This window comes from Lissotriton vulgaris, chromosome 1_1, assembly GCF_964263255.1.
Source record: "Lissotriton vulgaris chromosome 1_1, aLisVul1.2, whole genome shotgun sequence".
In the NCBI taxonomy this organism is placed as follows: Eukaryota; Metazoa; Chordata; class Amphibia; order Caudata; family Salamandridae; genus Lissotriton; species Lissotriton vulgaris.
In genome coordinates, this window is record NC_141685.1 from 562,977,256 (window position 1) to 563,004,847 (window position 27,592).

The window sequence follows — 27,592 nt, forward strand, 5'->3', positions numbered from 1 at the left end:
GTTGCAAAACTCTGTCAGGCGCTTGGCCAAATCACATTCTGAGTTTGTGGAGAGAGCAAATGAAGCTGAAGTCCGCATTTCCACTCTGGAGGACGAGCTTCTGCAACAGAAGAAAGCTTTGGAGGCACAACTCGCTAATAAGGACGATATCAATTGGAAGCTTACTGACCTAGAAAACTGCTCACAAAGAAATAATTTGAGGTTTTTACAGATTCCGGAGGGCAAGGAGGGGTCAGGCCCCCGAGGCTTCATGATAGAGCTTTTGAAGAAGTCATTCCCTGAGTCTACAAGATGGGACTGGGACCGGGAGGTGGAGAGGGCACATCAGTTCCCCTTTAACATCAGAACAAATCAGCGGGATCAGAAACCAAGAGCCATGTTAGTGGCATTTAACAGTTTTCTGGCGCGTGAGGAAATTTTCACTAAAGCACGACCAGACAGAAAAATTAGTGCTCTTGACTGTGACTTTTTCGTATGCCCTGACCTTTGTAAACAATCCCTTGATTTGAGATGGCAGTTTAGACAATTAATTCCAGTTTTCCAATCTGAGGGGGCCCAAGCTTATTTGATGTTTCCTGCTAAAATGAAAGTTGTGTACAGAGAACTTACCCATTATTTTATGACGGCTGTGGCAGCTAAGGCCTTTATGGATACAATGTAACTGGTTTGATACATAAACATGTGTAATGGGATAGGACTTTTTTTTTTTTAGATGGTTAAGACATTTTTCGATATGATATGCTGTAATCGCTAACTGAGGCGTATAAATGGGCTATGTTTCATTAGGCCAGTAATATATGTTATTCTTGCTATTTTCTTCCCCTTTTACACTGCTCCTTCTCGAATGGCAGCAGTTTAAATATTGATTTTTTGGATATTTTGCTTTGAGTGGATAACATGCCCGTGGGCGAAGGCAGGTAGATAGGGGGCTAGCTCGCATCAACAGGACCATAAGTCCTAAAGCCTCAATGAAGGGTTAGGGGGAAGGGAGGAGGGGGAGTCAGGGTTGGGGGATTTCAGGGAAGGTGCACAAGGGGGGTATCGGGAGAAAAAGGGGGTAAAATGTTCTTGAACACAGCAAACTGTGCAAAGAGTATGGTATAGAGGATTCTACAGTCTTATTTAGTTTTAGTATTTCAATATATTGGGATTGCTTGATTCTTTATTTTTGCTTTTTTTTGTTTATGGAATTATGAAAAAAAATGTCTGTGATGGTTTTGGATAAGTTTATGTATATTACATATATGATAAATGGCTTCTAAACGAATAAAGGCCTGCTCACTAAATGTATCGGGGCTAAACAATATTATAAAGAGACAGAAGGTTGCAGCTGAGCTGAGATATATTGCACCACATCTACTGTGTTTGCAGGAAACTCACACACCATGGTCAAAAAGAGACGTGCTAAGAGAATTTGGATTTTCATTAGTGATCACTACCGGACAGTCTAGTCTGATACGCGGTGTGGCCATTATGTGTAAGGGTAACAATGTAACATCAGGAAGGACGCTAGGTGATAAAAAAGGAAGATGGGAAATTGCAGAATTTTGTGTAGATGGTAAAAAGCTGATATTATGTAATATTTATGGTACAAATTTAGACGATCCAGAAGTTCTAATTAAAGTGAATTTGGAATTAGCCACCTTGCCTCAGCCAGTAGTGCTTTGCGGAGATATGAATATCAATCTGACCAATAGTTCATTGAGAGATGGGTTTGCTAAGTATAGAGGGCGCAAGCCAAAAGTGTATAAAACACTACACAATCTAGTGCAGGACCAAGGGCTGGTGGATGTGTGGGGGCATATAAGATCACAGGATAGTGGATATACATTTTATTCTTATCCCCACAAAAAATTGGTCAGACTTGATTATTTTTTTGCCCCGGCCTCTACATTAGAAGGAGCGATAATTACTGTGCACCCAAGGATTTCATCAGATCATTCTCCTATAGTATTGGAGATAGGTGCGGGGCTATCTAGACCTAGACAGCTTAATTTCACAATTGATAGGAAGTTGGTGGCAAATAGTGATTTTAGGGATCATATGAGGAAGTGGATTAAGCTATTCTTTCAGGCCATTATTTGGGACACTTTCAAAGCGGGGTTCCGTGGGGAATGTATTAGCTTCTCATCTTTGAATCAAAGGAAGGCAAGACAAGAGTTGGATAGACTATATCAGCAACTAATTCAGTCTGAAATATTATTGATGAAGGGGGTAGTCAGCTGGGATGAACGATTTGAGTAAATTGGAGGACATAGTTGCAAAGGATAGAGCGAAAGTGTTGGGATTCTGGAGTGTAGAGAACGCAAGGAGGTTTTTAACATCTAGGATGGCAAAGCACGAGTACGGTGAGGCAATAGAGAAAAAATTGGTGGTACAATTGCGAATAAAAGAATCAGCTTGAAATATTGTGCAAATGACGGACTCTGCGGGGGTGGCTCATTCGGATCCACAAGAAATACTCAAGATCTTTCAGCAGTTCAATTCAGAACTATATGACCAACAGAAAGGGGTCGATGATGGTGGACTAGATTGGGCGGTAAAGTTAGAGGAGGGTTTAAAAAGACTAGACCCAAACGCTGCACAATGGTTGGAAGGTACTATCAAGGGGGAGGAGGTGGAAAAAGCTGTGAAAAGTCTTGCAACTGGAAAAGCAGCCGGTCCTGATAGGATACCCAGTGAGGTCTACACACAATTTTATAATGATATTAAGGAGGAGCTACTAGGAATTATGCAGGCTGGTCAGTTTGGTTCCCCTCCCAGGTCGTGGGCTGAAGCGACTATAGCGGTTTTCTGTAAGAAGGGCAAGCAACCAGAGTTAGTAGGTTCTTACCGGCCGATATCACTGCTAAATGTGGATAATAAAATCTATTCCAAAATATTAGCTAACCGGTTAACTCACTGTATGGCTTCTTTAGTCTCATACCACCAACATGGTTTTATACCAAAAAGAGGGACGGTAGAGCATGTTAACAAAGTATTTTCTTTATTTGACATAGCTGCTGTGAAAAGGAACGATCTCACGCTGATCTTGCTTGACGCGGAAAAAGCGTTTGATCGAGTACAGTGGGGGTATTTGTGGAAATTAATGACTGAATGGGCTTTGGTCAGAAATTTATTTATGCAATTCAATCCTTATATCTATATCCTATGGCTAAGATTTCCGCTATGGGCCTACTTTCGGATACTGTTAAAATCACACGTGGTACACGTCAAGGATGCCCCTGCTCCCCTCTTTTGTTTGCCCTTTATATTAACCCTTTTATAGAGCAACTAACTAGGAATGTTTTGATTCCACCCTACAAAGTTGAAGAATATTATTTTTCGGTTTTTGCCTATGCCGATGACATTGCGGTGACAACTGTAAATCCCGGCACTGCAATATAAGAAATCGAGCGTTTGGCAAAGGTTTTTGGAGGGTAGCTGGATTTAATCTGAATGAGGCGAAAACGCAAATTCTTTGTACCGAGACTGTAGTATGGCAGGATTGTAGGGTAGTAAAGGAGGCAACATACCTAGGTATTCAATTAAGGGCAAATATGACTGAATTAATGGAGGTTAACTGGAATACGCTTATGGCCAAAATTAGGCAATCTCTGGATAGATGGGAGCAGCTATATTTAACCATTATTGGACGGTCAAATGTCTTAAAAATGAATGTGCTGCCAAAAGTCCTATACTTATTTAGGTCTATACCGTTAGAAGTCTCAAAAGATAAAATACAGGCATTACAGGCAAGATGTGGGAAATTTATTTGGAGCCCAGGAAGACCAAGAAGGGCAATGAACTTCATGACTTTACGGTATTCAAGGGGAGTACTGGGGGTCCCAGATTGTTATTTGTATTATGTAACTTGTTTTCTTTTGAGGATGAGGGTTTTGATCACTGGAGAGACAGGAACTGATGTGGCTAATGCCCCGAATATTTTTGACATTCAGTTAGGTGCATTTGCAAAGCAATCTTTAGTTAAAGAGATTGACTGGAGTTACTACAAACGGACTCGGTTTAAGGTAGTGCTGGGGGCGTTTAAGGTTTGGAAATGGTTTGCGAAAATAATGGGGATAGGGAAAGTATCGTATTACATGCCCTTCAGCGCATATAGGCTCCTACCAGGTACCTTCTCTGACGCAATGGCTTTAATTTGGCAGCGGAAAGGGATTAGGATCCTGGGAGATATGATTAAGGAGGAAGGGATTTGTACATCCTTTGAGGAGATGATGGGTCAGTTTTCGCTGCCTAGGAGTTTTTTATTTAAATTTTTACAAATTCGTGATTATTTAAATCGGTGAAGAGGGAAATTGGAGCAAAATAAAGTCATTAAAGGAATCAGGAGGTCTGTTAAATTTGGAGTGGTATACCAATTATTACTGTCTGTTTAGAATGATGATATAGAAAATGTAAAGCTAAAATGGAGAGATTTAGTAGGAGACCCAGAGATAGAGGTGGAAGAGCTTCTAATATTATCTAAGGAGGCTTTAATATCTGCAAATTTGAAAGCCCAGTTTTTTAAGACCTTATATGAATCATACTAAACTCCTAAAAGAATGGCAAAATGGGGAGGGGAAAATGAAGGCAAGTGTTTCCCGTGTGGGGAAAATGATTCTGGGGCGATACATATTTTTTATAGCTGTGTTAAACTGCAAGGTTATATCGTAGATCTTGAACAGTTTTTGTCTTTGGTGCTTAGAACATCTGTTGTTATTATCCAACAATGTTGTTACTCGGTAAAATTCCCAAGGATAGGATACCGGAACCACTATTTAAGCATCGTCAATTTATATTTTTTGCAATGACTGTAGCACGTCTGTGCATAGCTACGGAGTGGTTACAGGAAAAACCTCCGGACTTCCATCAGTGGCGTGCCAGAATGCTCAGTTTATATAATTTGGAGTGGGGTCTTTTTTCTATCAAAGGCTTGAGGAAAAAAAGATTGGGCATAAAAATTTGGAGTGCGTTTAGGGATTACTATGAGGAATGAATTGTCATTTGGATGTAATAGCTTTGCTTTGATTCATTTTATTTTTTGCCGTAACACTTGCGAAAAATGTTGAAATTGTGAATTGGCTACTTTGTTTTTCTCTGCAGTTTTGCTGTGAAAGAACAATAAAAAATATTTTAAAAAAATACAAAAATAAAACATATAATATAAAAACATTTTCAAAACCAAAAGCATATAAAGTCAAAGATTTAAAATTAAACTATATATTTATATATATAATAATATAATTTACATATTTATTGAAGTGCTTCATATATATATCACTTCAACTCCTTCTCATGCCTTCATCAAAAGGAGAGGCAGCACTATGATCAATGTGAGCCGCAACTTTTCTTCATTCTATTTGATTTGATTTTTAGGAGTCTTCACCACAGATGGCTACATATATACTTATAAAAGTAAATCTAAAAATGCCAGAATGCATGCAAAAAAATCATCATCCAAATATAAATAATTGTCAAATACTATTATAAATAAAATATAACAAAATGTAATAAACATATGTGAAACTTGAGTGGAGAGGGTCAAATATTCTGAATAGCAGTAGGGGAAGTGTTGAACTTTGGAGAGGTCACATTTATTAATCCCACTCAAACCTGAGTGACAGTAGGGAAATGTTAGACCTTGGTAGAATTAGTTTGTTTTATTCCAGTTTCATTTTGAGCAAAAGTAAGGAAAATGTTGGACTAAGGACGGGTCCCATTTGGTAGTTTTGCTCCACCCAAGAACCAGTAGGGAAAGCTTTGGACTTTGGGTGGGTCAGATTTACTAATAGCAGGCCAAAATGAGCAAAAGCAGATAATTGTTCAAATTCTGCAGGGGTGATGCTTACCCAAACCAACTTGACCAGTAGCATTAAAACCTTTGCACTTTAGAAAAATATCAATCATAAGAAATCGAAAAAAATACAAATACATACAATCCAAGTAAATAAATATGAAACAAATATAAATTTTACAAATACAAATGTTAGCACTAAAACCATATGAAGACAAACGATTAATTCATTTTAAAATCCTTCTCTTATTATTAACAATAAAGTCAATATCATGCAAAAATAAATATTCCCGAAAATACTTTAAAATGATATACATACAAAACATAAAAGCATTCATTAACTTAAAAAGCCTACCCTTTATTAGTACAATAGGAACTGTTACCAACTTAGCAAAAATGGACTCAATATAAAATATTTGAAAACATTTAACTAAATTACCAAATGAGTTTCTCCATTCATGATTAGCACATTTTAAAATTGATGTACATATAGTCAGAAACACTGTCAACCCTACTTCATTAAAAATAAAACACAGCAATTAAAGAAATAATTACAATTATAATATAGTATCGAATATAATGAACACAGTATTAATGAGCACAGATAACACAATATATGTATTCTACATTTTAGAACAACCAACTAGTAACCATATTTTCCTAAAACAATGTAATAGTTTCATTAATGTATTTAATAAAAAACGTACCAATAATAAGCATGTTATTCTACTGAAACATTTTAAATATTATATTTAGAATGGTTCCTGCCCTACATCCCTACAGACCTGCCACACACAAACATCATATTATAAATACTCATTATTAAAAAAACTAATAATACCTTAAGAGGTGTGTAAGCATATAAATATTAAATATATTGTACTTACATAATTAATATTCTATTTTTTTAAAATATTTTTATTATTCAGTTCATAACAAAAATAACACATATACGAATCATACATTGACCAATATTTTAAACAATACTTGCACAGAAAAAGAGAGGAGAGAAGAAAGGGAAAGAAGAAAAGCGGAGAGAAATAAGGGAAAATCCAGAAATTGCCAAGACATGTGGTTTAAACAATAATGCTAAAAATCGGTTCGGGCAGAGACAGAAACACTAATCGGATCAATCACTTTCCATATGATCTATCATAGGCTGCCAAATCTGAATCCCTAGTTGCTTTTTCTTCATTGATTTGAGACGATAGAGATTATATTCTAAATAAAATACATTATAGAACTTAGCCCGCCACATTTCATATGAAGGCGCCTCTGGCTTAAGCCACATAGAGGCGATACACAATTGAGCAACTGACATAGCCATAAAAAGAAGGAACCTATATGGAAAGTACAGCGCCGAAGTATCTCTATTTTTGCACACTCCAAACAACATTAACTCTCTAGATATCACCACATTGATATTTGTAATTTTAGACAGAAATTGTGCAATAGACAAAAAAAAACGGTTCCAACACGTTACAATCAAAAAATATATGTAGAATGTCAGCTGCATCAGATGGACATCTATAACATTGACCATTATGCATATCCCCCTAGTTCATCATTTTAGCCGGTGTGGTATAAATTGAACAAAGTTTTATAGTGTTTGGCCCGTAGATTAGCAGTCAAAGTAAGTTTAGAAGCCATATCGATAGAGTCTTGAATAAATTGACCAGAAGTATCAAGTCTCAGACCCCATTTAGCATCTTGAACTTCAACATTGTCACGTTGCGTGCTCAACAAACTGTCATATAAAGTCCCAATCTTAGCCTGGTTATTCAAAGCTTCGAAAAGATCATTACTTACAATTGGCATATTGCTACAATGCTTAAAAATAATGTCCCTTAGCTGTAAATATTTAAAAAAATCATTCTGAGAGATTGCATATTTATCTACTAACTCAGCAAAAGTAACCATAACATCACCATTGAACATATCCCCTAGGTGGCAAATGCCCTTGTCCGCCCAGTTCCTCATCTTGTTATCCCAAAATATTAGAGGAAATAATTCTATAGAATCACATGGTGTATAGAAATTAATGCGATTTAAACCAATAATTTTGTGTATCCATCTCCACCCTTTAAATGCAGCAAACACAGTCTTAAATCTGGTTATTTCATAGTAACTTGGTTCAAGGAATCTAAGGAGCATTTGTCGAGACTGGTCTGCTAATAACATTGTATATATATTTGGGCTTTCGAACATCTGTGCCTCTCCCCCGATCATCAAAATTTTCGTATTTTGAAGAAGACAAGCTAAATAATAAAAAGCAAAATTCGGGACCCTCCATCGTCCTCTTGAAAGTGGTCTTGTCATATATTTTTAGGCGCGGCGAGCAGTCTTCCAACCACAAATAAACCGATCCGTTATGGATTGTAGCTGCATTAATTGTGTGCGTGTTAGCTCCAAAGGTACCGCCTTAAATAATAAAGCACCCTAGGTAATATGGACATTTTTAAAACGTTACGTCACCCCACCATGGATAAATGGAGGCATTCAACCCTTTCAAGCTGCCACTTGACTGACCTTAATATATCTGCCCAATTAACAAATACAATCTCCCGAATTGACATCCTGATTTTTAACCCCAGGTATCCAGCCTCTTGTGTCACTCGTGGTTCATTAGGGCATAGCCCAGCAGTACAGATAACCTGGGTTTTTGAGATATTTAATTTGTAACCCGAACATTTCGCAAATTGTTGTGTCAGGTGCTCAATTTCAGCTTATGCTTGTTTAGGATCTGATGTTATTACCGCAATATCGTCGGCATACGCTAAAACCCGTATAGGATGGTCAGCCACTATCATTGATTGTATGCCCTGGAAAGTTTCAAGCATTCGCAATAGTGGTTCAATATAAATTGCAAATAATAATGGTGAGCATGGGCATCCTTGGCGTGTACCCCGTGTAATAAAAACAAAAGCAGATTCCTGCCCCATCGCACAGATTTTAGCCCTTGGTCGCTTATACATGGTCTGCAAAGCACACAAAAACGAGGGGCCAAAACTCATTTTATGCATTACGGACCAAAGAAATGCCCATGCCACGCGGTCGAAAGCTTTTTCAGCATCTAAAAACACCTGGCCAATATTTTTATGATACGCGGATGCATAATCTAAAACAGCAATACCCTATGTAGATTGTTAACAGTGCTCCTACCCGGAAGAAACCCATGTTGATAATAAGGCAGCAATGCTGGGACCAATTGAATTCAATGGTAACCAAGTACTTTGGAGTATATTTTAGCTTCTGCATTAACTAATGAAACAGGTCTATATGACCCGGGGAGATTGGGGGGCTAATCTTTCTTTTTAAACACCACAATGGTTGCATCGTCCCAAGAAGGAGGGGGGTGCCAGACTGAGCAGCCGTGAAAGTGGCAAGCATGTCATCCTTAATAATAGAATATAGAATTTGATAAACCTCTAAAGGGAGTTTGTCCGGGCCAGCTGCTTTCTCAAGCGCCAGGTCATTAAGAGCTATCTCTAATTCCAGCATAGATATTGGAGCCTCTAGTTCCTCTCTTGTTTGAAGCCCCATCGTAGGCAGGTCAATTCTAGACAAAAACTGATCAATCTGATCTTGAGATAAGCTTTCCTGAGTATATAGCTCCTTGTAATACTGTTGAAATATATCCATGATACCCTTGGTAGTTTCTTGCAAATGCCCCTGGTTGTTCTCCAATGCATCTATTCTTTGAGATGTTTGCCGACCACGAAGCCTTTGAGCGAGACATCTGTCAACAGCTTCACCATACTCATACCTCTCATTTTTATTTATTTTATACTGCATTGCTATGTCCTGACTCCAAACCCCATTGATCTTCGCCTTGCAGCATGCGACCTGAGTCTTAGCAGTTTGACTGTCACTGTGTGATTTCATTGCATGTATAAGTTCAGTCTCCGCATTTTTAAATCTAACAACAACTTTTCAACAACGACCCTCCGTTTCCTTTGTTGAGCCCACCCATAACTAGCAGTTTCACCCCTTAGCCCAGCTTTAAAACAATCCCAGACCATAGGTTGTGAGGCTGTGCCTCTATTGTATTCTAAGAACCGCTTAGCCCATTCTTGGATATGGGCTACGTATTCATCATCAGCTATTAATTTTTTACTGAATGTAAATGACCGTTGCGCCCACTTAATATTAAAAGGAAGCAAGTCCATAACTACGGGACCAGGGTCAGATGTAATCCGTGGCATCACCTGCATTTTAGCCCCAATTATTAGCGATCTAGGGGCAAAAATATAATCTAATCAGACTGCTTTATCATGTGGAATTGAAAAGAACGTGTAACCAGAATCCCCCGGGTTCACCAATGGCCATTCATCACTTAAACCATGCTGAGACAGTATCTGGCGTAATGCTCTCAATACTTTCGGTTTATGTCCAGAATATCTAGTAAATTGGGGGTCCCAGGTATCTAATTCCCCATGTATATTAAAATCCCTAAGTAATAACAAGGGAGTATCACATAATGCAAGTTCGACATTCAATAAATCTAGAATCTCAGCTTCATCTAAATTAGAGGCATATACACTGCATACTGTGGTCACCACACCACCAAATTATACATCCAACTATTGCCCAGCGCCCAAAATTGTCTACCCTTTCTTTACCTGTAGCGATTATCACTTTATGCCCCAAAATTGCCACTCCGCAATTCATAGTAGCCTGTCTAGATGCAGCGAGTAGTGTATAACCTAGTTCCGATAATATCTTGCGATTTACCCAGGGCACATGTGTTTCCTGAAGACATATATTATCAGAATTAATTAGCCGCAATTCCTCGATCACTCGCTTCTGTTTAAGCACATTGTTCAGCCCACATACATTAAATGAGCATATACGCAAGCTAATATTAGTCATTATCCCCGATCAATCGCTGGTCATCAAAGTATAATACTAAGAAAAAAATTGTTCCTATAATAATTAATATTCTAATTGGCCAGTTAAAGTTTTAAGTTGTAATCAACAATCTGTAAAATATTACAACACATACATTTTAAAATAAGTATAACTGTGTATTATCAAACAAAAAACAATAAACTGTGCTAAAAATAATAACAAATACCAAATAACATAATATTAAGTAATAACACTCAAACGCATAAAAACATCATGATCATTTTACAACATTAACAAAAATGTTAATAAATACTTCAATATTAGTAATACAAGTAAAATATTATTTTAACCTCCAGTAACATTCCCTACACTATTCTGGACATCAATATTTTTGCAATGATATTGAAGACCAATTATATTCATCAAACAACGTTAAGATATAAAATCACAGTAAACGTCTATCTTGTTGGTCAGCTTGAATAAATATTTTAAGGCATTCCATATACAATGTACATTTTCCTTGAAACAGAAGCTTTACATTAAAAGGAATTTCCTCTTTTTATGGTTGTTTTTGCTTATAGGGGATGGTGAAGAGTGCTTCCTAATATATTCTTAGGGATTGTGGTTAATTTTGCTGAATGTTCTGCTTTAGTAGTATTTCTGTGTATTATATTGTTTTCTCATAATATAATAGGTGTAAGGTAGGACTAAAGTAAAAGATTGTCAGAAAGTGGATTATTAGTGGGGGTGGAAGTAGTCCATCACATGTAATAAAGGCCCGATTCTTGTTAGGTCCAATAAAGATTCAGTAATTTAAACATGAGGTCACTGCTGGAAGCTATGACAAAGAGCGGATTGACTTAAATTAGGAATATAAGTAGAGCATTTGCAGTACTAAAACAATTAGAAAGTAAAAAACACAGCACAATAATAATTCCTCTCCAATTTGTAAAAATCGAGAATATTTTAATGGACTAAAAGACAACAAAACAGCAAAGATTCAATAAAGGGAACAGGATACATTATTTTTTAAAGTTTTTAATTAAAATAGTGTCATAAAACATTAAGCATCTACTGCAGTTGTCTGGTTGTGCTTGATCTAGGCTTGAGGTAAGGTTGATCTCAGAAATAGCACTTGGGGGTCAGGACTCTCTCCAAAAGAAGCCCCCAGCTGGGTCCAGGGCATAGCAAGTTGGAATTTGTCAGCTGGGCTCTTCCAGGAAAGTGGGCTTCTTAAAGATTTTGTGTCTTGATAGCATAAGAGGAGTTTAGCCAATTGACCCTTGGAGTCTACTTCTCAGTCCTGTGTACATGTGGGCGTCGGTCTAGAGCTTAGGGATCTCCTCACAGGTCACAACAGTAGGTGCAGCCCTTCTTCTATCTTACACAGGTCCAATTGTATTCTGAAGTCTATGCCGGGCAGGTACTGGGGTGCATGCACCCAGACATGTATCCCCAGGCCCTCAGGCAACAGGGTGTCCTATAGGGCCCCCTTAGGTTCCTCAACGCCTGCATTTTCATGGCATGAGCATCACCATGAAGCCGCTGGGGGTGAGGAAACTTGTAGTATGCTTGGCAGTGCCACATCGGCACCCCAAAGCATTTGGTGGCCTCGACCACTGTGCCACCACCAGGAATTGCAGATCCCTGGTAGTTGCAGAAGTCCTATAGTGGTCCGACCACCGTGATTGCATTTCCTTTTTTTCACCTGCATGCTGTTGGCTTTTTTTGTCTTTATTTTGCTTTTGTAGTTGTGTTTTTTGTAATCTTACCTAATTTAAATTGTTCCTGTCTTTTGTGAAGCTGCACCACAATGGCAGAGGAAGGCCAGGGAATATGCTAGAGGTAGATAGTAGCCCTGAGCAGGGCTTCACCTTCCCAGACTGATCCAAAAGTGGCCTATGGATTGGGGAAAGCTCCAAGTAGCAGGCAACACACATTCCCCGAGGCAGGGTATGCCCCTCTGACTGGTCTTCATGTAAATAAGGTTCCAAACACAGTGGCAGGCGTTGGGGGACCGGACACTGCTCAACATGACTGGACACAACAGCACCATGGTGAATAACGACCAGGGACTGGGGGGATGGGCACAATGACACACATGCACAATTGACATATCATGCCCCAATCCCCCAACTCCCACCAAGAGACCGATGTACCCAAGTCTGCAACATCTCAGCACTGTATAAGCACAGAAGTCAAAGGCACACATCACATAAAATAGAGAAGGGGCAGCAAAATCAGAGCTGCAGGGGTGACTTCCCTGAAATGTAGCACACACACATAACATGCAGAGCACATTAACACTGACAACAATGTGGTACAAACTGCAACACATCCACAACAAACACAGAACACAACTGGTGCCGACTGGGTGGGGACACTGGCTAAATACATTTGACATTGCAGGGACATGTGAGTTGACAATGTACAAGTACAAACACACACACATCATGTCGAAATGTCCACTGTCCTCCATCAAATAGGCAGGTCCTCCCAAACAGCTACAATGTACACAGTCATTCAGTCTTCATGAAAACATATACAATGTGATAACTTACATGTGGACACATTGTTAAACTGCATCTCACCTTCACATTGCAGAGGGGGAATCAACACCTCCTGCAGAGTAGCCCGACCCTCTCTTCCCTGATGACGAAGAGGACCACTACAACTTCGACTCCGACGCCATCCAACAGCTCGTGGACGGCCTCTGCAGCCCACTTCCAGTAGCTGGGCAGCTCAGCTACAGTAATGTCATCAGTGATGTCATGAGTGATGTCACTGACCATGTCATGAGTAATGTAATTTGTTACATCATCAGCAGTGCATTGCAGGCATGTGAGTTATAGTTAGTTGAACTAACTATAACGGGGGAATTTAAATGGTTTTGTATGAGAGAAATGTCCAACTAACTATAACGCCCCTGAAACCTATGTTTTTTTCAAAGAATTTCTAAGGTTTTTTAAATGCTAATTCCTAACTATAACGTGCCTGAAACTTATGGTTGCTTCAGTGAATTTCAAAGGTTTTTTAAAAGATAATTCCTTAGTATAACCTGCTTGAAACCTATGGTTTTTTCAGTCAATTGATAAGGTTTTTTTTAAATGATAATTCCTACTTAAAATGTTCAATAAGCATATCTGTTTTTTCCTATCTTTTTTAATTATCATACAATTCTCAACTTTGTAAAAACTGCAAATATTACCACTCTTCAATGTATTCCTTCCTCCAAGAAAATCGCCACAAACCAGAACCCCAACTAACGTTAATAATCTACAAACTAGGCGTTCTCGTAGAAAAGAAAACTAAAAAAAACACCACTTCCCAAACTTTCAAAAACAAACCAAATCTACAATGCTATCCAAAAAAAAGGCGATAGTTCCATTTGCCACTAACAAATTAATATCAACATTTAACTAGTGTAAGGACGTCGACTATGTACTGTGTAAATTACATCCAACTCACACCCATATCTAAAGACAAATATGTAATAGAGATGCTAATTATACACTTCCAACACCCAACAAAATAACAACTTAGCAACACCACCAAAAGAACTACCCCTCCTGACCGCTCCCTCTCTACTACCTCAGACGCAGCACAAAACAGGACAACGGACTTTCCCAAAGTAATATATAGCCTCAACAGCACACTAGCTCAATTTCAGAGATGTGGCAATCAACTATGTATAAGGGAAGATCTTGCACATCAACAATAATGTACACACTGCTAATACTACCAATGATATGCTATACACAACACACTATAGAAACCAAAAAAGTTTCCGTGTGTAGATATGCTATTGATACGTACTGCACAGTGGACGCAACCATATTATCTCAGACACTGCGGAATATTTTGGTCACGTAGCTGTGTTTTCTCCCCCCCTCCATTGAAGCAGAAGCAGAGTGGGCTGCTCCAAAGTACGCAAATTGAGCATAAGACTATAAAGTATTAGCCTACACCTTGGGCGTGGTTCACTTCTGCAAAGAGGAGAGACTCTGCCTCAGTGAAGGTCCGCACCCTCCAATTGGCTGCCGCCATGACCACGTGCCTCCTAGATACAGGCCCATTCCGAACTCAACGCCACAGCACCGCAGACTTATGTCTGTATCAACTACTGCCTTCAATCTCCACTTCTGACAGCAGGGTTCACAACTTGAATTCAGCTTTGCATCTGCGCTACAGACAGCATTGAATTAAGACTTGCTTCATTTAAGGTAGAGACAATTGTACTCTATGTCTTCCAATTTTGTAAAAGGATGTGACAAAAAGGTTTCGTCTATAACTGTGCTGACTACAGCCTTCGATCTACACTGCGGACAGCAGGATTCACAACTTGAATTCAGCTTTGCATTGAAATTAGCCATGATTTATGTAAGACAGAGACAATTTTGTTAAATGATGGCACAAAAAACATACCTCAATGTCTGTACTGAGTACTGCCTACAAAATGTACACTGTGATCAACAGAGTTCACTACTTGATACCAGAAGCGCAGAAGCACTACAGACAATATTGAATTAAGTCTTGATTTATTTAAGGCATAGACAATTGTACTATGTCCTCAGATTTTGTTAAAATAAGTGATAAAAAGCATTCCTCGATGTCTGTGTCAACTACTGCCTTCGATCTTCACTGCGGACAGCAGGGTTCACAACTTGAATTCAGCTTTCCATCTACATTACAGACAGCATTCAAGTTATCCTTTATTTATGTAAGGCAGAGACAATTTTCTTAAATGATGCAACAAAAAACATTCCTCAATGTCTGTACTGAGTACTGCCTTCAAATGTACACTGCGATCAACAGAGTTCACCACTTGATACCAGAGGTGCTTAAGCAGTACAGACAATATTAAATTCATTCTAGATTTATGTAAGGCAGACAATTGTACTGTATGCTCACATTTTGTTAACGTATGTGACAAAAAAGCTTTCCTCGATGTTTGTGTTACTACTGCCTTAGATCTACACTGTGTACAGCAGGGTTCACAACTTGAATTCAGCTTTCCATCTACACTATGGACAGCATTCAAGTTATCTTTGATTTATGTAAGAGAGAGACCATTTTGTTAAAGTATGCTACAAAAACATTACTCAATTAGTGTACGCAGTGCACCACAAATCAGCACAAAGAAGAGTGAACAGTTTTATGTCACAGTGAGACATACTGTCCCCTTTAAATGGAATTCATGCAAAATTCAAATGACAAAACACATTAGACCTATTATTGTACCCCCGACCATGCATCTTTATCACGTGGCTTTACTAAGGCAGAATTCACAAGACAAAAACATTACTAGCAGTTTGGCCTGCCCGGACCACACATCATTGCAGAACCTTTTTGTTTCAGATACCACTAACTCAATGCAAACCAAACTAAGTATAACACCTATGAAACCCTACACAATATCCCTTTATTATGCTTCCTTCAAAAACCTATTATGTATCACTTATAGATTTAGTTAAATAATAAAATTTACGCTGCACATATGTTCTATCTTCTACTTCAATCAAGATTGCAGACAGGCACAGCCCGTGCCGGGCGTTATACTGGGGCGGTGACGTCAGGCACGGGAGGGTCAGGATGGGGGGGTTGTAAAATGTGGGATATGGACCATTAGAGGTAAGTACTGAAAAAATAAATAAAACGAATTTCGTTGCCCACGCTGCATCACATTTGGCGATGCAGAGTGGGCAACGAAATTATTTTTATTTATTTTTCCGATACTTACCTCTAATGGTCCTTATCCCACATTTTACAACCCCCCACCTTGACCCTCCCCTGCCTGACGTCACCGCCCCAGTATAACGCCCGGCACGGGCCATGCCTGATTGCAGATGATGCAGTCCACCTTAAGATCTGCACAGAGGACAACAGGGTTTACAACTTCAATTCAGCTTTGTATCTACACTACAGACAGTAGAGAATTTAGCCTTGATTTATTTAAGGCACACACAAAAAGTACTCCTTCGGCACTGCTAGTATGCCAAAGCACCTTTAATCCCTACATCCTGTGAACTATGTTTACAAAGAAAGTACATAGCACCAAAATGTACCTCCACCACCGGTAATACCAAGTACCTCTGGGGTAACACCTTTAACATCGCAACCAGACAAACGTCTCCATTTTGAGAAAGTTAGAATGCACTGCGTGAAATGCAATCATTTAATTTCTTATGGAGAGCAATCAGTAGACATAGTTTGCAGAGCAATTGATAACCATTGATGATAGTTTTTTTTTAATTTCAAAATTCATGCAGACCAGTAAGCAACACCCAATATTTTGAATACAGACCGCTCGAACCATGCATCATCGCAGGGTGAGCACACGCTGAGCACCACACGTACCACTAACTCAGTACACCATAAATAATTGCCACGTGGCCTTATTAAGGCAAAATTGAGTTGAAAAAAGACATTCTTACCAGTTTGTTCTGCTTGAACCACGCATCATTGCAGGCTCTACATAAACGGACCCTACCTCAGTGTACCACAACTCATGAACACTTTAGGATAGAATCTTTTGTCTATTATTTCACATATAGTGCTCCTACCTTAGTACACCAGAAGTCATAAACCATTTACGATAGAATATCTGTGTAGGATATTATGATTACTATTTTACTTGTTACCAACAGCAACGTTATAAAATGGAGTTGTGCGCATGTGCCATTACCCACTTCAACTAGCTATCTGTGTCTGTATATTTATTATGTTTCTACAATGCTGCTCCTGCGCCCTACCACAATATATTGTGCTATAAATAGCATATGCAACCATCTTACCTCTGACAGTAAGTGTGGACTATTCATGAGCACCATATTTACAGTACATTTTCAGGCACACGTAGAAAACAACATTACTTTACAATAACAGGATGTGGACGCAATTCCAAGCCTCAAACACTGATTTCCAGCACCAAGTTCGACAGTGTAACTGAATGCCACATACTTATATATATTAGCTGCCCTTAATGTGCCAAAAACTGCAACTTAAACCTTTCACAGCCCTGCATTACTACAGCTACAACACTCCACTGAATGTACAACAAACATTCATAATCACAGAAATGCGTCATGTCCACCATCTTTTATGTGTGCAACTATGAATGAATATAGAGACAGTGATACCCCGTACAGATTTATACCAAATGGGAGTTCGATGGTGATGACTCATAGTGACGTGGATGTCTCAGTACAGAAAGGGAAGAAATACAACAGCGCTAATACAACAATAAAGGCAATAAGGTAAAAGATATGGGAGAGTAATATAACGGAAGGTACAACACAGTGATACCCTGTACCTTTCATATTGGCCATGTTGTGGAAATTTACAGACATAATGATACATTTGCGTTTGCTACCCGGGTGACGTCGGCACTACAAAACGGACACCTGATTCACTTGATTTTTCATATAACTCACAGCGGAACCATGCCCATAGCTTCAGGATCATGGTTCAGATTCTCAAGCAGCACTGGCATATGTCACACCAGCCCACTCCGCTTACGCTTCCAGGAAAAAACAAAAACGCAACATTGCCCAGATTTCCATTGTACTGATTTCTTAGTTCCAGGTCTAGTTGTCAAAATGGCACACACACACACTCCCTCATGGCTGGTATACACCCACACCACACCCATCTAGCACATGCGTCAATACACATGTGACCCTACCAATAAAAAAGACGGAGCGCACGTGCTCTACGCCATTTTAGAGTTGCTCCCATCCCAAGCGCTGTGATGGTTCGTCCTGGTGGTTCAGATGCCTCATGTAGGCCCGAACCACCTAGTACAAGGGCACACCACTACGTGCCTGGCCTCTTTGGTCACTGAGTTAGTGGTACCGCAAGGACTGAATGGGTGAGGAACCTGCAATGATGATGGGAGCACAAGTATGTCGTTAACCATACCAATATCAAGACTCTGCACCATATATCAGATTTCTTGGTGACAGAGCGGTATTGCATGAGGTAGAAGGTGTCCTGTCCACGAAAAGGTGAGCAGTGAGGCCTAGGTGTGCATCGGAGGTAGTTGATGGGGTGCAACACTCTGGATACAAAAAAGCAACAAAGTGATTTAGGCATACGCAGTCCTATATACCGTATCTTATTGCATATAATGTTTTTTTCCAATAGTAGGCAGGTTTTCATAATCGGTCAAATGTCCAGTATATAAACTGTACAAATTGTTGTTTTTAAATGCGGGAGGGAAGGTGTGTGAAAGGGCGATGTAATTCTACTCTACGTTCAGATAGTAACAAATACCAATCATAACATCTTTCTTTTACTACCTTTTAGATGTAGAGCTTCAGGGTGCATTATGTCCCGGCACATGATGAAAAACACACCGGTGACAGAAAGGTGAGCTGCGAATATTCTTTCCAGTCACTCTCCCACTTACTCTCTCCTTTGATAAAGAAATGAAACACAATGTTAACTTCCTTTTCAAGTTACAGGTTGTGGTGCACAAATTGGTGTTATCCCCCCAAACACCTCCAAAGCTCTACGTTTGTGCATTCTGCAATGATGCGTGGCCATCGTAACAACGTCTGAGAAGGCTGCTTCGACACTTGGTGTACCCTCTTTGAATCATGCCAATGGCAAAATGTGAGCAAAGGAGCTTGTTTCCGAAACAACTACAAGTCATCTGTGGATGGAGAGAGTGGGCAGTGTGCAGCAGCTTCACTGCGTAGGAATGTACAATTACCTCCGAGCTGTGAGAATAGTTAGGTTACAACAGTCTGAGGGGCAGATTTAAAAGCCCCTTGCGCCACTTTTGTTTCACTTTTAACATGGGAAAAGTGGTGCAAGGAGCTTGTAAATCTGCCTCTGAGTTTGCAAGGAAAAGCACTCATCTCCGGCGAGTCAATGGAGTGCAACAGTCTAGGTACGCAATATTGAGAACTCACCGCTATGCAGTAGGAGTGCATGGGATATAGTACTTTGGAAGAAAAACAGCGCACCGATACCTCCTTACAGTGGAAGTTGATGAAATACATTATCCTGAATGTACAAATAAATAAACCATAAATATACTTGTGCAGTTGTATGCACTATGCTATTACTAACTCTATATTCTATATTTTAGATAACTAAACTGGAGGGTGCACTATGAACCAGCATGCGCTTGGACACACAACAAAGGCAAAAGGTGAGCTACGAAGATTTTCTCCAGTATTAACTGCTCCCTCTATAACTTTCTCTATCTCACGTTTTAATGTAATTTTTTTCTCTTTCTCTCTCTCACTCTCTCTCACATCATTTCTCTTTCTCTTTTAAAGTTATGGACGCTGCTGTCCACTCTGTCCTGTACAACCAAAGCTGAGTTCAAGTTGTGAACTCTGTTAGTCACAGTGTTTACACAAGGTAAGCAGAGCGGCCTAAATATACAATGCCTCCAATTAAATGTGTTACAAATAAAAGGGCTTACTTACAAGCCCCTTGCGCCACTTTTGCATCACTTTTAACATGGGAAAAGTAACGCAAAAGTGGCGCAGGAGACTTGTAAATAAGCCCCAAAGAATATTTTCCTGCATAATGACTTGATCTCTCACCTAATTCTGTCTCATCTCTGAATCATTTTAAAGACCTTTTGATCCATACTGTATATCTGACGCAGTAGGCACTTCCGTACAGACAACTCTTGAAAGCGAGCCTATAAGAGAGGTGGAATGTATCAGGCACGCTGCAGATGTGCAAATTAAAAAATATCGCTAAGTATTACCTTAACTTGTAATGTTTGACCTCATTTAGTTACATTAATCTAATTTTGAACACTTATTTTCATTTTTGTTTTGCAGATCACCTACCCTTCTTCCATTGGAGTCCATATCATATTTTGTTTATTATATTGTTATGTTAAAATTATTGGAGTCCATATCACATTTTGTTTATTATATTGTTATGTTAAAATTATGTTTCTAGTTATTTATTATATTGTTATCTTAAAGTTACATTTCTAGTTATTTATTGTTGTTTTTATAAAAGTTAATTTAAAAAAGCATATACGTCTTCTTTTTCTGACAACATGTACTATTATTTAGTGTGATAATCATATAGATATAAAACATTTAAAACTAGAAATGATATTTATAACTAGAAGTATAATACTGAGGATAACTCTTTACCAGCTCTTTACCAGAGTCTATAGGTACGACTAACGGTTCCTATGGAAAACCTTTAAAACTTAGGCACAGTAACTTTTTCGATTAGCAACATTGTGTGGTGAACTTCTAACCTCTGTGCTCACTTAAGTGTTCCATGAACTGTTACTATGGTAACAGGCAGTAAGAAGTTTGGGGGTAGGGTTGAAAGGTACTGGCTGTACAGAAACCGTTATATTTACCCAGGATCCTCTACATGACAGAAAGGAAAGCAAAGTAAAACAGAACACTGTGTACCAGGTTTACAACCCCCTTGCACTACTTTCGTGTCCAAGGACCCCCCTGCAAAATTAGAAGTGTGTGGGCCTCAACGAACCCCCTCAAGCCCATGGAACCACCCCCCCGGGGATTCGGGTATTGTGGGAGGCAAGCTGCGTGGCCCTCTGCCTGGAGCCCTCGAGGGCCCTGGGGACCGCCACGCCCCAGGGCAGGCTCCTGCAGTGCCCAGAGTGCCTACCCCCGAGACACTGCTGTGTGCTATGAGAGGGCGGGAGTCGCGCGGTTCCCGCCTCTCCCATAGCAAACTTCATTTGGATTTTGAAAGACAGAGCAGTGAAATCTGTTCTCACTTTCAAAATCCAAACCAGCTCGCTTTTCCAGATGCAAGTTAGCATCTCCCCATGTGGAAAAACAATGCCTGCTCCCGAAGGACACGGGGAGCCGGTGGGACCGTGGGGGTAAGCATGGGCGAATTTTGCGAATCTCGCGTTCGCGAATTTTGCGGATTTGCGAACTCGCAATCCGCAAAATCCGCGAATTCTCGCGAATTTGCGGATTTTTTTTTTTTGTGTGTTTGCGCGGGTTTCTGCCAGTTCGCGAGGGTTTTGTACACTTTCGCAAATTGCGAACTTACCTGTCGGGTCGCAAGTTTCGCGAACTTGTTGTTTCTACGTGTCCAGCCTGTTTGGGACACTCTTCTTCATCACTGCCACTCTCTGTCACCACTGCCACTCTCTGACTACTCATGCCACCCTCTGGCCCACCCATGCCACCCTCTGTTTCATCACCACACCCTCTGGTTGTCCAGTGTACATTATTTTCGGCAAAGCAAAGCACACCTTCCCTGCCTCAAGTGACCTGAATTAATTTGGGGCTGATTAATGTGTCACAGAATATTTTTTTAGCTGGCACCTGCTTCCTTAGTGCGCCCTGATTAGTGATCTTTTGCACTTGCTAAGTGCTTTCATTGTTGCAAAATTAGTTACAACACCTGCCCTGCCCCAACTGACAATAATGAATTAGGGGCTGATTAATGGATTTTAACTTCCAGCCTGGCTCCTGCTTGTCTCCCTTAGCTGTAATTCAGGACCTTTGTGGCATATGTGTAACTATTCTGAGGTTTAGAGCAGGGTCACATAATAGTTGCAACTGGCAACTGAACTCTGGAGGGGCCCCTCAGGAAGCACTACAGGAAATGGCTACTAATGATGAGCCTGAACTTTTGAACCTGGTAAGTAGTTTCAGTTTTGCTAAGATCGTATTTCTGCAATTTAGCACTTATTCGCGGGGCGCGAAGTTGTACTGGGAAGCCGCGAACTCACGCGAACAGTGCGAGCAGTGCGAGCAAAATCCGCTGCTCGCGGATTTGCGGATTTTGCGGGAGATTCGCGAATCTCGCGGATTGCGAATTTTCCCGAAAATCCACAAAATCCGCGAGCGAAACGGATTTTCCGCCCATGCTTACGTGGGGGTATTGTGGCTCCCAATAGTTTTAGCACAAAATATATATTGGTGGTATTGTGGCTCCCTCCACGGTCCCCAACATTTTTTATAAGACCCGGTGGATAGGGTCCCTGGGGATATTAGAAATTACTAATAGGGGCTATTTTTTTACGGTAAAAATAGAAGTTGCGCACACAGTGCAGCGCTTAGTGCGGCCCCCTGGTATACACGCTCTGGATGCACGACTCATAATCTGTAGGATGCATGTCTCCAGCACATAGGTGCACAACTTGTTCGCGTTTGGGAGCCGGCATTGCTTTTCCACATGGGGAGTTACTAACATGCAGTTCCCCATGTGAAAAAACAATCTGATTTAGATTTTGAAAGAGAGAACAGATGTCCTTGCTATGGCAGGGCAGGATGGACAGACCCGGAACACTGCAGGAACCTACCCTCCCACAATACATAAACCCAGGGGAGTGGTGGTCCCTGGGGATTTGGAGACCTTGCGGCCCCCCCAACCAATTTTGTTTTCTAGATAAGGGGGGTGAATGGGGGCCCATGAGTGCTCCAGGAGGGGAGCCAAGCAGTCCTCTTCCCATAATACATAAAGCCCCGGGGGTGGTGGTCCCCGCAGCTTTGGGGGCCTTGGACCCCTCCCCCCACCATTTTTTTTATCCCCGGGGTGATGATTCTCGGGGCTAGGCCCCACATAAAATTTAATATTTTGCCCCCTTTATTTAGCCCCAGAGGCTAATTATTAAAAAACTCAATTTTATTTCCGTCAGAGTCCGCACACCCTACCTGCACTTGCCGGGTCTTTTTGGGACTCCCTAAGCAGGTCTAGAGGTCTACCCTGTCCCTTTCTAAGTTTTGCACACATATTCCACTGACTTCTTCTGCCTCACTTCTACTGAGACACAAAATGGATGCCAGCAGTTCCTGGTTTCGAATGTTGACAGCACACTTGACAGCCAATTAGCATTCAGCGCGTGATCTGGATGGTGCGCTTATGATACACTCACGGTGCGCTCAGGGTCCGCGGATTGACCGCGCCCATAGACATGTAAATGCTTTCAACTGTAATTTTCTCAGGAACTACTGAACAGATTGACACCATTTAAGCAAAAGGCACAAGTCTGAACCAAGGACTACATCTTTGCCAAATTTGGTGTAATTCCATTCAGCTTTTCGGACTGTAGCTGTGGCTAAAGGTCCTATGGGAATTTGCATGTGGAAAACACGTTTTGGGACCCCCCTTTTTTCTCTGCCCTTGTTTGACGAATCACTGTGAAACTTTCAGGATAGGAATGGACCGTAAGTTTTGAGAATTTCGCTAAGATTCGTCAACAAGCGCAAAAGTTATTCAAAATAGAATGTTGCGTATTTCCTTTGGAAAACAGGTCCTAACTATAACTACCTACTGGCAACCGCCAGTTAGGTTTCGAACAACCTAACCCTGATATGCTAAAGGAATGGGCTACTAGCAATTTGGAAGCCTCAATGCGCCTCCTGATCATATTGATAAAATATGCTGAAATTGACAGAGACAAGATACAGCATGAAATTGACCGCATCAATAGTGAACTAGATGCCAGTGAACACAAAGAGGCAATAGCAAAAGGAAGAGAAGAAATTGATAAGAGACTCAATAAACATGAGGAAACAATCAAGGCCCGTAAAATCTTTAAATTCGTCCGAGATAAGACGGATTATGAGTGCGGGCAAGTCTTCACCTTTGCCAGAAAATATGATTCTATCAGGACCCAATGAATGGGTAAACAGAGCCAACAGGGACAGTCTAATCCACCACCGGCCCAAACAGATGGGGCTGAATCGACATCACTTTCTGACATAAGTTCGCTAGCGGAAGGTGGTGCAGACTCGGATGACAGAATGCGATGGAGAAGTGGGAATTTTCCTGGCAGAGTCAACCCAAGTCCCGGTGAAGAGATGGATTTGTTAGTCTTCGACAGGCGGCAGACCCTCAGGCTGAGGCTGCCGCGGAAAGAAAACACTGGCACAACAGAAAGCGGCGCGAAAGGAGAAAACGCAGGAGAGCAGAAACAAATGAACAGAAGAAGAGGCAACTGGAGAAATAAATAAGTAAGGACACTAAAACTATCATCAATTTGAGCACCATTGATCTCACCGAGGCTGAAAAACAGCTACTCACACAGGGCCTCACTTATTGCCCTGAAAGTACTTTTGATTACAGCAACACTAGGATTGATGTGTTCAAGTTCATAAGAAAGTTCAAGTTGATTAAGTTCTTTAACTCAAACAACCTAATTCCAATGACACCAACATGCCACAATCAGCGGCAACTGGTGATCAAGTACTGACAGTGGGTGACATTCCCGCACTACGGACATCAGGTGAACTTGGAGTTCCTTGCACACCCAGACCCACCCAACAAGTCTTGCTGGATGAAGGCATTGAAAGCACCATCATAGTTGCCAGCCCTTTCAAACCCCTCTCCACCTTTACTCCTGTAATGCCCAAAGACACCATCGACATCTTCAGTGATGTCATAATCGAGAAACTCAAAAAGCTGCACATGAAAACCACAAGACAAACCAAAAGAATAAACCAACGTAATGTGAGGTACAATAAACTTATGACAAAACTCCAAAACAACCACGAGGTCATCTAAAACAAGGCCGATAAGGGAGGTAACATTGTGCTGTGGCCACGCAACCTTTACCTGGAGGAGGCTAACAGACACCTCAATCACACCTTATGTTACAGAGTTTCAAGCCAAAAGAAAATCATCGAAACCAACAAAGAGCTTGAAAGTCACCTTACTGATTTCAGGACTAAAGGTCAGATAAGTAAGCATGAATTTGCTTTTCTCAACGTGGAATCACCTGTTCAACCAATCCTGTATTTCTTGCCCAAAGTGCACAAAAACGTGACCCCCATCCCGGGGAGACCTATCATCTCGGCTAGGAAAAGTGTATGTGAGAACATATCAAAATATGGGGAATTTTTCCTGCAGGATTTGGTATCCAGTCAACATTCTTACCTTAGGGACACCAGTGATTTTCTGTGTAAAGTAAAAGACATCCCATGGTGCGAAGACTATCTACTGATTTCTATGGACATCCCCTCACTGTACACCAGTATCAAGCTCACGGATGGTTTGGCTGCATGTAAATATTTCCTCGACAAAAGACCCATCAACCAACATAGACATAACAAATTCATTTTATTCCTCATTGATTGGTGTCTGTCACACAATTTCTTTATTGATACAACACGATTAGGACAGTGGACCACTCTCATTCCCAAAGCACCAACCCAAATTTCACCAACATAATATGATTTTCAATAAAATAGCGTGCAATTCTCAAATGCTCCCTGTCCTGAAAGCATATCCCAAAACTTGGAAAGAAAGTCTATATTTTTATCAAAACTGAAAAAGCACCGCTTCAGAGGTAAATCTCCACCAAACATAGGAGATGGATAAGTCGTTGAAATGTCCTGTTATAAAGACGCTGAATCGTGATTTGAAAAAAGTTCAAGGTTTTTTTAATAATCCATTTATAGAAACCAGCCAACGCGTTTTGTTCTGTCAAGCAGAACTTCTTCAGGGTGCAATTGATGTATCCGAGCGTGTGTGATTTTCAAAGCCAGCTCATCTTTTCAGAATGTATTTCCGTTTTCTCTATTCAGAAGGTACTACTAGGGTGGGCCCAAATATATGGATATTTCCAACGTCCAAACAATAATCTGGCCTGCTTTGTTAAATGTAGAACACAGTGTTCACCTTGTCTGTATAAGCTATTCACGCTGCGCAGTCGAGTGGTCCCACCTCTGTATCTCTTTCAAGACCCGGTTCAAAGTCACCTTAAGGCAGTTGCCTGTGGGGGTCGGTCCCGTAATCCCCAAATGGCGTCTCAAAATCCAAACGTGATATCTTTCCGGAAGGTGAACACCATGTTCTACAACTTAGTTAGTTTCCTTGCAATTTGTGGCATCCACACAATGTTGTATATACACACCGCCAGTTACCTCACACTTATCCAGTGCCCCGCACACACTCAGCCAGAGCGCCCTGGTTATAGTTCGGTATTCATACCGTAATTTGCGCTCTTTGGTCGAGTTCATTGTTTGAGATATTGACCCTCAGCCATACATGAGATTGGTCCCTGGGTATCACATATTACGTGCCCCCTGGTTTACTTCATACGCCAATTTATGCACGTCAGTCTGAGGTTCTTCGATTTCTGACTTCATCCAGTATCTAGCCGCCATTTTGTGTCTTGCCGCCATTTTATGTTGCCCTCACTCAGGCAGCATAAAATGGCGTGTTTTTGCTTTTCCAGATGCTGCGTGTCCTTTCAGTTAAAAAGTAACTCCATTGCTCTTGTTTACAAAACCCGATGTCAGGGTCTGGCTGAGTTCGTTAATCCATGTCTGACTTGATTGATCCCTGTCTCGACCGACTATTTACCTTCTCCTATTCTTTCCTTAAAGTATCTTATCCGACTGGCCTTCGCTATTTTCTCCTTGTATTCTCCTATTACACAACTATCCTTTGAGGCACACAAATACGTCCTGTCACCTGCAAGAGTGGATTGTCGATTCCATCATTGATTAATTTGTTGGGAGGGGTAACACACGGGTCTGAGAGAGGGGCGTTTTTGAGACACCTGATAGCTTGTTTTCCAACTTTTCTCATTGGTTCGTTTTGTATGTGTAAGGAGTGAGATGCTGTAAATATGTTACTATAAAAGATTGTGCGCCATGGATTGAAGTGGCAGTCTCCGTAGAACCCACCTTGTGTGTAACTTCTGGGATAACTGTGCTTAGCTGCAGCTAATAAACCTGGCTTCCACGCTCAACAAAGTGTCTTGTGTCTCTGTTTTTTACAAAGCAGGTGAACTCGGGTATTAAGGCGTGCCCTGCACTGCCAGGCCCATAAGGCCCGGTTTTCCAAGTCCCTATGATTTGAATAGTGACTGGCTTCTTGTTGCATTGGATGTGTGGTATTCATTACCTATGGATGCCGAACCACTTATGGTTTATACTCTGTTTCCCTAACCCATTGTTGCATCTTGCAGTATATATATAATTTTTTAATTCACATTTCTAGGTAGGCTGGACTGATTCCACTACCTATGAG